General features: G+C 43.7%; 1 pseudogene; it reads left to right on the forward strand.

Moving 5' to 3' along the window:
- The first annotated feature begins 8,915 nt into the window (after positions 1-8,915).
- LOC109697814 (large ribosomal subunit protein eL32-like) lies at positions 8,916-9,311 on the forward strand (annotated as a pseudogene).
- The last annotated feature ends 3,114 nt before the right edge of the window (positions 9,312-12,425 follow it).

Raw genomic sequence — 12,425 nt, forward strand, 5'->3', positions numbered from 1 at the left:
GGAATTAAGTTGCTAAACAGCTGACCTTGAGGTGGGAAGGTTATTTGCATAGGCCCAATCTAATCTTATGAGTCCTTAAAGTAAAAAATGCTGTAGATAGAGAAGTATGGGTTACAGAGATGAGACAATGAAAAAGGAGGAAAGATTTGAAGTGGGAGAGGGAATTACCTGCCATTAATTAATAGCTTTGAAAACCAAACCAAACCAAACCAAAACAGAAAAAGAAGAAAAAAAAATTAATGGCTTTGAAGATAGAGGTAGGAGCTGGCCACTGGTGGCTCATGCCTATAATCCTAGCTACTCAGGAAGCAGAGATCAGAAGGATCACAGTTCAAAGCTAGCCCCAGGCAAATAGTTCTAGAGACCCTATCACGAATATACCTAACAGAAAAAAGGGCTGGTGGAAATGGCTCAAGTGGTAAGAGTGCCTTGCAAGTGGTGAGGCCCTGAGTTCAAAAAGAAAAGATGGAGGTAGGCAACTGCAGTCAAGCAACTAAAGAGGACCTTGGCTCAGAGCCAGCAGGGAAACAGGAACCTTGGTTAACTGAATTCTGTAAACAAACTGACAGATCAAGGAAACAGATTCCCCTGACAGCCTCCAGAGAAGAATGCAGCTGGCTCACTGCATCATGGCTACCCTTACCCATTAAGACCCAAACTCTACACAGTAGGTCTGTCTTACTCTAGGCTGCTTGCCCAAAGTAAGTGCTTAACTGATATTTGTTGGATAAACGGTTGGGCAAATTCGAAGGTTCCCTGAGGTCTCTTTAGCCTTGAAGTTTCTAGGATATTCTACGAAAATGGAAACCCTAGAGATTTCTGGACAGAGGTTCATAGTGCTGACTTTATTAGTTACATGTTTCTGTTTTTTTGCCGCACTGGGGTTTGAACTCAGGCTCAGGGCCTGTGCTTGCTAGGCAGGTGCTCTTACCATTTGAGCCATTTTTTGTGTTGGGTTTTTCTCCAGATATGGTCTTGAGAACTATTTGCCTGGACTGGCTTTGAACCTCAATCCTCCTGATCTCTGCCTTCTAAGTAGGTAGGATTACAGGTGTGAGCCACCAGTGCCGAGCTGGAAGGTGTTTTTGTTTTGTTTTGGTTTGTTTCTTTGTCTTTTCTTTTTTGGTGCTGGGATCGAACCCAGGGCCTCACGAATACTAGGCAAGCGCTGTACCACTGAGCTACATCCCAACCCCTACTGTTTTTTTTTTTTTGTCTAAGATCTCTGAGCAATTTTAGCAAGACCATGGTTTAAAATAGAATTTAAAAGGAGCTGGCCATGTAGCTCAGTGGTAGAGTACTTGCCTAGCAAGCAAGATGTTGGGTTTGATCTCTAATATTGCAAACAAAACAAAACAAATTATAGCAATTCATACGATTTTTAAGCAACCCTTAGGTAGATGAGACCCCAAAGCATATATATATATTTTTTTGTTTGTTTGTTTGTTTGTGGTACTGGGGTTTGAAATCAGAGCCTACACCTTGAGCCACCCCACCAGCCCTTTTTTGTGTTGGGTTTCTTTGAGATAGGGCTAGCTTTGAACCACCATCCCCCTGATCTCTGCCTCCTGAGCAACTAGGATTATAGGCATGAGCTACCAGGCCTGGCTCCCAAAGCATATTATTATATCTCAACTTCTAGCCCCAAATAGCCTCCTGTCTGCTGTACCTCCTCATTTGGACACCCTAGAGATCACTCAATATTCTGCATTTAGGGGCTGTTGGAGTGGCTCAAGTGATAGAGTGCCTGCCTAGCAAGGCTGAGGCCTGAGTTTAAAACCCCAGTACCATACGGGGAGGGGGAAGAGGGAAGAAAAAAAAAAGCCCCCAAAACCCCCACAACATTCTGTATTGAGATTTCTCCCCTCCCCTCAATCTGGTCTTCATTCCCAGTCACTGAGCTCCAAAGCCTTGGGCCTCTGACCCTTCCCCCTCCTTCACCTCATTAAACCTTTGATTTTACCACCACCACCACCACTTCACAATCTGCCGGCAGTCTCCTAATGGTTTTGGGGCCCACATTGGTCCCAGGACAGCAGGATTCTGTGTGTGCCACTCCCTCTGCTCAAAAACTTTCAAGGAGTCCTTCTAGGGACAGATTTAGGAATGAGCTTGTCAGCTGGGAATCCTAGGTCTCACAGTACCAGCCATTGTAGTGGTTAATGTTTAACCTGCAGCAGGCTTGAAATCCCAAGCCCTGAGTAAAATCCTGCAGTGTCACTACTGGTGTGACCTGGGAAACTCTTCACTGCTACAAACCTTTGTTTCCTTATCACTAAAGGGCATTGCCTTTTGGAGTCCAGTGTATTAGGGATGACATGGCATAATGTGACTATCTTGTTGCTGCTCCCATTATTATTCCATATACTAGTCAAAAGTGCCAGCCCTTAAGGTGCTCAACACATCGTCCTTTCCCAACTTGTCACTTGAGTGTGTACCTCCAGAGTTTACTTGTATTTTAAAATGATCTCAGCTGGGTGCCAGTGACTCGAACCTGTAATCCTAGCTACTCAGGAGGCAGAGATCAAGAGGATCTTGATTGGAAGCCAGCCCTGGGCAAACAGAGCCTATCTTGAAAAAAAAATCACAAAAAAAGGACTGGCAGAATGGTTTAAGTGGTAGGGCATCAGCCTAGCAAGCAGAGGTCCCAAATTTAAATCCCAGTACCAATCAAAACAAATCTTTTTCTAGTTTCATTTATGACAAATGACAAAGACTTCCAAACCAACATGTCACCGTATTTTCTCTATAGTATAGGTTGGCAAACTTTTGTTTTTTTTCTGGCAGGGCCAGGGGTGTGGGAGTGGGGTTTGAACTCAGGGGTTCATGCTTGCAAAGCAGGAGCTCTACTGCTTGAGCCACACCTTCAGCCCTGCAATCTTTTTCTGTAAAATGCCAGAAGTTAAGTAGTTTGGCTAAGGCAGGCTGTATGGTCTAGAGATAAATAGCCAACTCCAGCAATAACCAAATGTAAATAAATGGGTTTGGCTGTGTCCCAATAAAAGTGTATTAATGAAATTTTTACTTTTATATAATTTTCATGTGTCATAAAATACTTTTCTTTTGATTTTCTTCCCTAACCAATTAAAAATGTAAAAACTACTTTTCTTGGCTGGTGGGTACAAAAACAGATGACAGCAGAATTTGGCTTGTGGGGCCAGTTGCTGACCCTTGCTACAAGAGTATTTATTTATGGGGTTTTCTTGGCAGTACTGGTGTTTGAACTCAGGGTCTCATGCTTGACTTAGGCAGGTGCTCTACCACTTGAGCCACTCCATCAGCCCCTTTTTGTGAAGGGTTTTTTGAGATAGGGTCTCACAAACTATTTTCCTGGACTGGCTTTGAACCTCAATCCTCCCATCTCTGCCTCCTGAGTAGCTAGGATTATAGGCATGAGCCACCAGCGCCTGGCCTTAATGTTTTTGAGACTGAGCCTCAATTGTGTAGTCCAGCTGGCCTTGAATTCTAGGTCCTCCCACTTCTGCCTCCCTAATGCTGGGATTATAGGTGTGTGCCACAACATCCAGTCTAGAGTATTCTTTTAATTTGAACATGAAACAATGAAGTGACATTAAGAATCTTGTGAAATAAGGAAGAGTGCAGATGACTTGTGGGTCTTCAGGATATTCTGACAGTGGTGCAAAAATGACCCAAGTAGAGGCAACAGAGCAATAAGTGTTTATTGCCCATGAAAGTCTACAGACTGGCTCAATCTAGCTGGTGGGTTGTATCTCCTCTAGGACCTGACCTGACTCAGCTTCTGATTTCCCAAACATAGAATACACATTCCCCAGTGGCTTGATCTAGACATCCTTTGGGATGGGGGCGTTGACTCAAGTGGTAGTGGTAGAATGATGGCCTACCAAACATTAGGCCCTGAGTTCAAACCCTAGTACCACAAAAAAAACAAAAAAAAAGAAAAGAAAAAGGCAGAAATGAAGGAAGGGAGGGAAGAGGAAGAAGGAAGGAAGGAAGGAAGGTAGTACACATCTCTAAAACCAACATTTGGAGGCAGAAATAGGAGGATTATGAGTTGGAGGCCAACCTGTGCTACATAGTGAAAACAAATTCAATTCCCAGTACCACCACCAAAAAAAAAGGAAAAGAAAAAGATGTCCTGTAAGGGCCACATTGAATTCACCTTTATTAAAAACCCTCCAAGCAGGGCACAGGTGTCTCACACCTATCATCCTAGCTACTCAGGAGGCAGAGATCAAAAGGACTGTGGTTTGAAGTCAGCCCAGGCAAATAGTTCATGAGACCCTATCTTGAAAAAAACCCATCACAAAAAATGACTGGTGGAGTTGCTCAAGTAGTAGAGCACCTGCCTAACAAGTGAGACCCTGAGTTCAAGTCCCAGTACTACAAAAATAAATAAATAACCCTACAATGGGGCAGGGTGTGTAGCTCAGGGATAGAACACTTGCCTAGCATGCATAATCCCCGGCACCATGTAAGACAAAGACAAAAGAGCCCTGAAGTGGTTCCTTCCTACCCCCCCACAAATAGTATGTTCCCTCTTATCCCTTCTCCTGAGCCCTGAATAGATTGCTGATAACTACACGACTATATTTGCATTATTTATCTTACTCAAAATGAAGCTTCTTGAGGTTTCGGGTCCTTACCTCAGTTAGGATGCCACAGTGCCTGGCACACAGCAAGCACTCAGAAAGCATTTAAGTTGTGTTTCTTGGAATTGAAGATTTGATGTCATTCTGGCCTCCATGTAACTAGCATCTGGAATGGGAAGTAGGAGTGGAGGAGTCTGGATGGTGGGGGGGAGGCTGAAAGAGGAGGAGCACACCAGGGAGACACAGCTGGAGGAGATTCATTGCCTTCAAGGGAGCTGGCTGGTCTTCCGCAGGAAGCAGGTCTGAATAGAGAGAAAAGTAGGGCTTGCTGGCCTTCCCACGCACAGGACAGACTAAGCAAGAACACAGTGGTATCCAACTGTGCCTCCCGTGGGCCTCAGGAGAACAGAGCTCTGAGAAGAGCCTCATGATACGCATCGCGCCCCAGTTCCACTAAGTGAATCAGGGCTGATGCAATTGGCAATGGGCCTTAATCACGAGCCCCATCTCACAGGTTCTGCACAGATGAGCTTTGTCACTTCTTTGAGGGAATCACTGCCATTTCTCTTCCCAGCTCAAAGCCACTCCCCCTGCCCCATCTAAGCTCTAGTGAGATGGCTATTTAAACAGCTCTGATTACCAGGTTTCATTAGGTAAGGACACGGATTAAGCAACAGTGGCCCAAATAACCTTCCTGGGACAGACACTGTTTTTGAAAGCCAGCGGAAGTCTTGCCAAATTAAAGGATGTCAGGATGAGACACTATGAATATCAGTTTCCTTCTCTCTGGCACTGGAGAGGATTAACTAAATGCTTGAGAAGTGCTTTGAAAATTTAGGCTGTTAAGAATTACCGTTCTGTGTAATAGGGAAAAAAATAGTACTCTTGGCTCGTTCAAGTTGTCATGCCATAAGTCACAGCACTATTGGAGACATTGTTGAGAGCTACATTTTTATTAAGGAAAAAAAAAGAAATGAGACATGTTACAGGAAAGTCAGTTGGATTAATCAGTGCTTCTCTTGATTAAGAAATGTCCCGGAAGAAGTGTTTCTTGCTGGCTACCAAAAGTACAGTCACTAACAATCGGTGGCTTAAATATGTAGGGACAAGCTCACTAAAATATGAGCAGACAGGCGCTTGCATTCCTGTCACAGAATCAAAGGACCAAGCTCGTGAGGGCCTCCTCCTGTCTTACTGAAACTAAACGAGGTGGACCGCCTTCTGCTTTCACTTTGCTGACAGATTTGCCCAGGGACATTTTACTTTGATTCCAGATGTTCTGTGATATTTGAAAGAGCACTATCTACATCTGTCCATATTAGTTTCCTATTGCTGCTTTAACAAATGTCTGCAAAGGTAAACTGGAGACTGGTGACCCACGCTTATAATCCTAGCTACTTGGGAGGCTGAGCTCAGGAGGATCGTGGTTCGAGGCCAGCCCAGGCAAAAAGTTCACAAGACCCCCCCATCTCCAAAATAACCAGAGAAAAATGGACTAGAGGTCTGGCTCAAGTGGTAGAGCACCTGGTTTGCAAGTGCAAAGCCCAGAGTTCAAACTCCTGTCCCAACAAAACAAACAAAAAACTCCAACAACATGAATGTACCGCCTTACAGTTCCAGAGGTCATTCATCCGGGCTAAAGTCATGGTGGCCACAGGCCTGGTTCCTTCTGGTTCCGCATTCCTTCAGTCATGGCCATTTCTGGATCTTTCTGACATCTGCTGTCACATTTCCTTCTGATTCCCCTTCCCTCTTTCTTCATTTTCTTTTTGGTGGTACTAAGGTTTGAACTCAGGGCTTCACACTTGCTAGGCAGGTGCTCTACCACTTAAGCCACACCCTGCCACCCCCTCTTTCTCTTTTAAAGACCCTCTTCATTACATGGGTCCCACCAAATAGTCCAAGATGGTCTCCCAATTTTAAGATCCTTCACTCAGCCTGGTGTGGTGGTGCACACCTGTAATCCCAAGCTCGTAGGAGGCAAAGGCAGGAGAATAGTTTGAGGCCAGCAGGGGCTACAGAGTAAGACCCTGTATATGTATTCCTTCACCTAGTTACATCTGCCAAGTCCCTTCTGCCATGTCAAAATAACATGTCAGACAACATGGTCACAAGTTCTGGGGATTGGATTGTAGACTTTTGGGGACAATTATCCTAGCTATCATGCTATCATGATCTCCATATCCTCCCCCACCCCCACCCCCGCCCCTTACAGGCATTAACTCATTTAATATCCATAGCCAGCTTAGATTATAAATGAGGAAAGTGAAGCAGGAAATGTTAAATTACTTGCCTAGGGTCACTAATGAAGTACTGGAGCCTGGGCTGAACTGCCTCTGAACCTGTATTCTTTTTTTTTTTTTTTTTTAAATGCCTTCTTTCACTTTTACTTTTTTTTTTTTTTTTGTGGTCATCTCTTTTAACCTGTATTCTTATTCGAAGATCACACACACTTTGTCCTTGAAGACATTTTATTGTCCTTATTATTTTTAATTATTAGAGTAACACTGCGCAGCTTCTCTGTGCTTGCACTAGGACACCATGGAGTTCATGGGCCTGTGCTTGGAAATGCTCTGTGAGCAATTGCAGTATTGGTGCCAAAGACACACCTCCAGCAACAGGCATGTGGCCAAGGTTGACCAGGCATAGGCAGGTCTAAGGTCCAATTTAAAACATAAGCTTGGGCTGGTGGAGTGGCTCAAGTGGTAGAGCGCTTGCCTAGCAAGCATGTGGCCCTGAGTTCAAACCCTACTACTGCCAAAAACCAAAAAGCAAAAAACAAACATAGGCTGTCTGGCAGCCATCCTCGGGATGGGTGAGTCAGATATCTCCATTTTGATGGAGGCTGATGGCACTGTCTCAAAGACTTTCTGTTGGAGAAAATGGTGAATGTGTAATATTTGTCAGAAATAAACAGTAGAAACCAAAATAGCAAAACACCTCCCCCTATAACTAACACAAAGTATGGTCTTCCCTGTATCCCAGGTATCTGCGGGATATACCAAAATATATATATACTGCATATACCAAAATATGCAGATGCTCAATTCCCATGTGTTTATTTATTTATGTATTTATTTTGTGGCACTATACCACTGAGCTATCCTCCTGTGTACTTTAACTCATCTCTAGATTATTCCAACTACTTACTACAACATCAGCTCTATGTAAATAGTTACACAGTACAGTATTGCTTAGCAGATATTTACAAGAAAAGAATCTGTGTCTGCAGAATCCACGATGTGGAAATTGTGAATATGGAGAGTCAGTTATATGTGGTTAAAAAGAATTCAAGGCCAGGAGCCAGTGGCTCATGCCTGTAATCCTAGCTACTCAGCAGACAGAGATAAGGAGAATCGAGATTGGAAGCCAGCCCAGGCAAACAGTTCTTAAGATCCTATCAAGAAAAAACCCTTCACAAAAAAGGGCTGGTGGAGTGGCTCAAGGTGTAGGCTCTGAGTTCAAGTCCCAGTACCACAAACAAACAAACAAACAAAAAACAAATGAAAATTGTTCCCTTTCCCCCACTCTGCATTTAGGCACCCTACTCACAGCCTTCAGCACAAACGACCCTGTTAACCTTTAGGAATTAGCATGGTTTGTGTTCACCATGGTAACCTAAATGTGAAAAACCTTACTGTTTTTGGTGACACTGGCGATTGTGAAGTAGGCATTGTACCATACCTCCAGCCCTTTCCACTTTGGTTATTTTGGATATAAGGTCTTGCTGTTTGTCCAGGCCAGCCTGGACTGTGACTCTCCTATTTTACAATTCCTGCTATAGTCAGGATGACAAGTGTGTGCCACCACGCCAATTATTTGTTGAGATGGAGTCTTGAGAACTGTTTGCCTGGGCTGGCCTTGAACTACAATCCTTCCAATCTCAGCCTCCCAAGTAGCAAGGATTGCAAGTGTGAGCTATCAGTTCCCAGCTCTTTTTAGGCAGGTGCTCTTGCCACTTGAACTACCTTACACCCCACTTTTGATTGATTTATTTATTATTATTTATTTATTTATTTTTGCACTACTGGGGTTTGAACTCAGGGCCTACACCTTGAGTCACTCTGCCAGCCCTTTTTTGTAATGGGTTTTTTTCAAGATAGGGTCTCACAAACTATTTGCCCCAGCTGGCTTCAAACCTCTAACCTCCTGATCTCTGCCTCCTGAGCAGCTAGGATTACAGGTGTGAGCCATGGGTGCCCAGCTATACCTTACTTTTTATAATAGGGAGTTGTAAGGAGATTTTATCCATTCTTCTAATGTTAATAAAAGGAAAACCTGGAATTTAAAAATTCCTCGGTGCTGCCTACCGTGGTGGCTGCCATCTCCTACTCAGCATCATGACCTCTGGTGAAGCCCACAGTCGTCTAAAAGAGGACCAGGAAGCTCATCCAGCACCAGTGAGACCGATGTCAAAATTAAGCGTAACTGGCGGAAACCCAGGGGTATTGACAACCAAGTGCGAGACAATTCAAGGGCAGATCCTGATGCCCAACATCAGTTACGGGAGCAACAAGAAGACAAAGCACAGGCTGCCCAGTGGCTTCCGGAAGTTCCTGGTCCACAGCGTCAAGGGGCTGGAAGTGCTCCTGATGTGTAACAAATCTTACTGTGCTGAGATTGCTCAAGATGTTTTCTCTAAGAACCACAAAGCCATCAAAGCCATCGTGGAAAGGGCAGCCCAGCTGGCCGTCAGTCACCAATCCCAATGCTAGGCTGCGCACTGGACAAAATGAATAGAGGGCCTACGTGCACGTTTTATTTGTGCTTAAATAAACCTTCAAGAACTGCAAAAAAACCCCAAAAAATCCTCAGAATGACTTGAAGAATCCACGTGTAACCCTCGGTAACGCATGCACGTTAGTTAAAAGACACAGGTGTTTGGGCAAAGAGTAAAGGCTTTGGAGCCAGACACAGCCAGGTGCCAACTTTCACTCTGCCACTTACTCATATGCAAAAGTTACTTGGGAAATTTACTTACCCTCTGTGAGTTTCACTTTCTCATCTGAGCATGTGGATGACAACGCTCATTTTATACATCTGTTAGTTGTAAATTAAGTCACCTGTGAATTTAAGCATATATTGAGTTCAAAGAAGCTAGTTCTCGAAGGGTGAATAATGTTAGTGATGAGTGAAAAAGATGTACGTACAGGACACTGTAAACAGCCCATAAACAGCTGGAGTTTTGAAGGTCTCCATTCTTGTCTAATATTCCTTCATTTGTTCAACAAAAAGGTTTAGGGCTCTGTCTATGCCAGGCTTGCATACTGGGTTTAGGTGCAAATACAATGGTGAATGTGACATGTCCCTTGCTTCCTAGGTGTATAGTGGACATGGAAGGCATATAGGGGAAGCTCAATTCTGATGACCATGAAGAAAACATCTGTATCCATGCAAATGTGTTGTATTGAAGGGCAAGCTTGTGTCAGATATATTGGGCAGATCCTAATTGAACTCTAGTCCACTCAGACTGACATTTGCCCCAGCACTGGGGAGGTTGAGGCAGGAGGATTATGAGCTGGGCTATGTAAAGAGCCCGTGTCTTAAACAACAACAAAACACTGATATTTGGAAAAGAATTGTTGTCAATACCACCCACGACCTGCATCTAAATGAGAAAATCATAAAGACCTAACTGGTTTTCTAATTTTTGCAAAACGTGGTGCCCAGCATATAATCTTTCCCATGACGACGCACGAAGAAATTGAAGGAAAGCTACAGTTTACAGGCTGATACATTTCCTGATCTTTTGGGCTTTGGGGAATGTCTCTGCAGCTCATTGTAATTTCATTCTTGGAGTCTCATGTTGAATCTGTAACTTCACCTAGTTTGAAAGAATTTGTTTTGGATGCAGTTTAATCCATTCACCAACCTCAGACAGTGAATGACTGGCAACAGTCGTGTCTGATAAAGAAAACATTGTTTCTGCCCTGCTTCAGGCATGTCTGACATGTTGGGGACCTGCCTTCCTTTGCAAAGCTGATAGGAATCTGGGAAGGAGGAGCGCTTCCCAGTTTCAGGCCAAGAAAGGCTCTGTGTGCGACTAGCAGCAGAGCTGGGCTGTGAAGGGAATGCTAATGTGTCTTTAGTTCTGTCCACCTAAAATGCATGATAAATGGGTATTCACGGTTTTACATAAAAGGAGATAGAAGCTTCCTGCGCAAGGACATCTATGACTGCCTGGAAACACATAGAGATTGAGTACATGCATTTGGTCTTGTGAACCGGTCTGTTGCTAACAGCTGTGCTGACATTAAGACACTTGGAGATCCTTGGTGAAGTCTGGGGTGGTTCAGGCACCTTTGACAGTGTTGTAGGACAACTCTCCTTGACTCTACATAGGACAGCCAGCCAGTGTTTGGAACCGAAGTAACAACTGTTCAAGTGAGCCAGCAAACCAGCAGAGGCTTGATGGAGTAGAAATTTGAGCAATGGCTTTCCAAAAATTCAGGGATTGCAGAGACTCACACAAAAAGCTCCTAATTAGAGCAGCACTAAGATGGGGACAGATGGGGACTTAAAAAGGCAGGATCTGTGCTTTAGCATTGTATTGTTGTTTGTTTGGGATAATATGGAGTGTAGAATTTTATATAACTGAATTCATGTTTATTTCAGTACTGTAGTTGGGTGTGGTGGTGCACACCTATAATCCTAGCATATCTGCCAAGGCAGGAGGATCATGAGTTTGAGGCCAGCCTGGGCAAGACCCTATCTCAGAAACAAAATAAGTTCTCTTGAGTGCCCCCAAACCTGGTTAGCAAAGTGTATCCAAAGTTCTTAATTTATGGAAGAGTATAAACACGGTTGTATAAAAGAATGCAGGGGCTGTTAGAGTGGCTCAAGTGGTAGAGCACCTAATTAGGAAGCATCATGTCCTGAGTTCAAACCCTAGAACCACTGAGAGAGGGGGAGAGAAAGAGAGAGAGAGAGAGAGAGAGAGAGAGAGAGAGAGAGAGAGAGAGAATTCAGGAGAAGGGAGGTGTGTACAGGTATGTTTTTCTAGGGAATGCTTATGTGAAAGACAATGATATTAACTTTGGAAACATGGTTCAGTTGTTAAAAATAATTGACCAATGCAAAGCACTTTCTATTTATTGCACTCGTCCCAACATTGCTTAATAAACCACTGCCAGGATCATAGAAGGAAGAGTTGATTTTGAGAAATGCCTGCGAATTGGTATCTGAGCTGTATTGCAGCCTGCAGGGCCTGCTGCACTCCTAAGGGAAAAGAAAAGTCATTTCTTGTCACTAGAGCATTTAGCATGAACCATTGGGAATAGATGGAATTGCCATTTGCCTAGATCTGAGGGGACCGGGATGCCTCCCTGACCTGAAACATTTTCCCCACATGATCTGAAAATATTTGTCACTTATCCTGAAATCCCATCATTGGAGCATCATTTATCATTTACATACCACTCTTCTGGTTCTGGGCTTCTGAAGATGCACTTCAGTGACAGCACGCATGAAGCCCTAAATTCATCCCTATACCACAAATTATATTAAAATAAACAATAATGTTTTTCTATAGGTTAGAAACTGTCATGGAAACACACTTGCCTTCCTGACGTTCCCTACAGTCGGGCTATTTTCCTTCATATGGAAGCTACATTATTACTATTTTTTGTGGTGCTAGGCTTTGAATTCAAGACCTACACCACCAGCCCTTTTGTGTGTGTGTGATGGGTTTTTTTGAGAAAAGGTCTTGAAAACTATTTCCCCGGGGTTGTTCCTGATCTCTGCCTCCTGAATTTGTGACAATGAGTTCCTGTCCCATCATCAGCCAGAATTAACCCAATCAGATTAAGTCCCTCCTAAATCTTGTTAAAATTCCCTGAGATGAAGTTAATCTGA

Source organism: Castor canadensis, chromosome 15 (genome assembly GCF_047511655.1).
Source record: "Castor canadensis chromosome 15, mCasCan1.hap1v2, whole genome shotgun sequence".
Classification (NCBI taxonomy): Eukaryota; Metazoa; Chordata; class Mammalia; order Rodentia; family Castoridae; genus Castor; species Castor canadensis.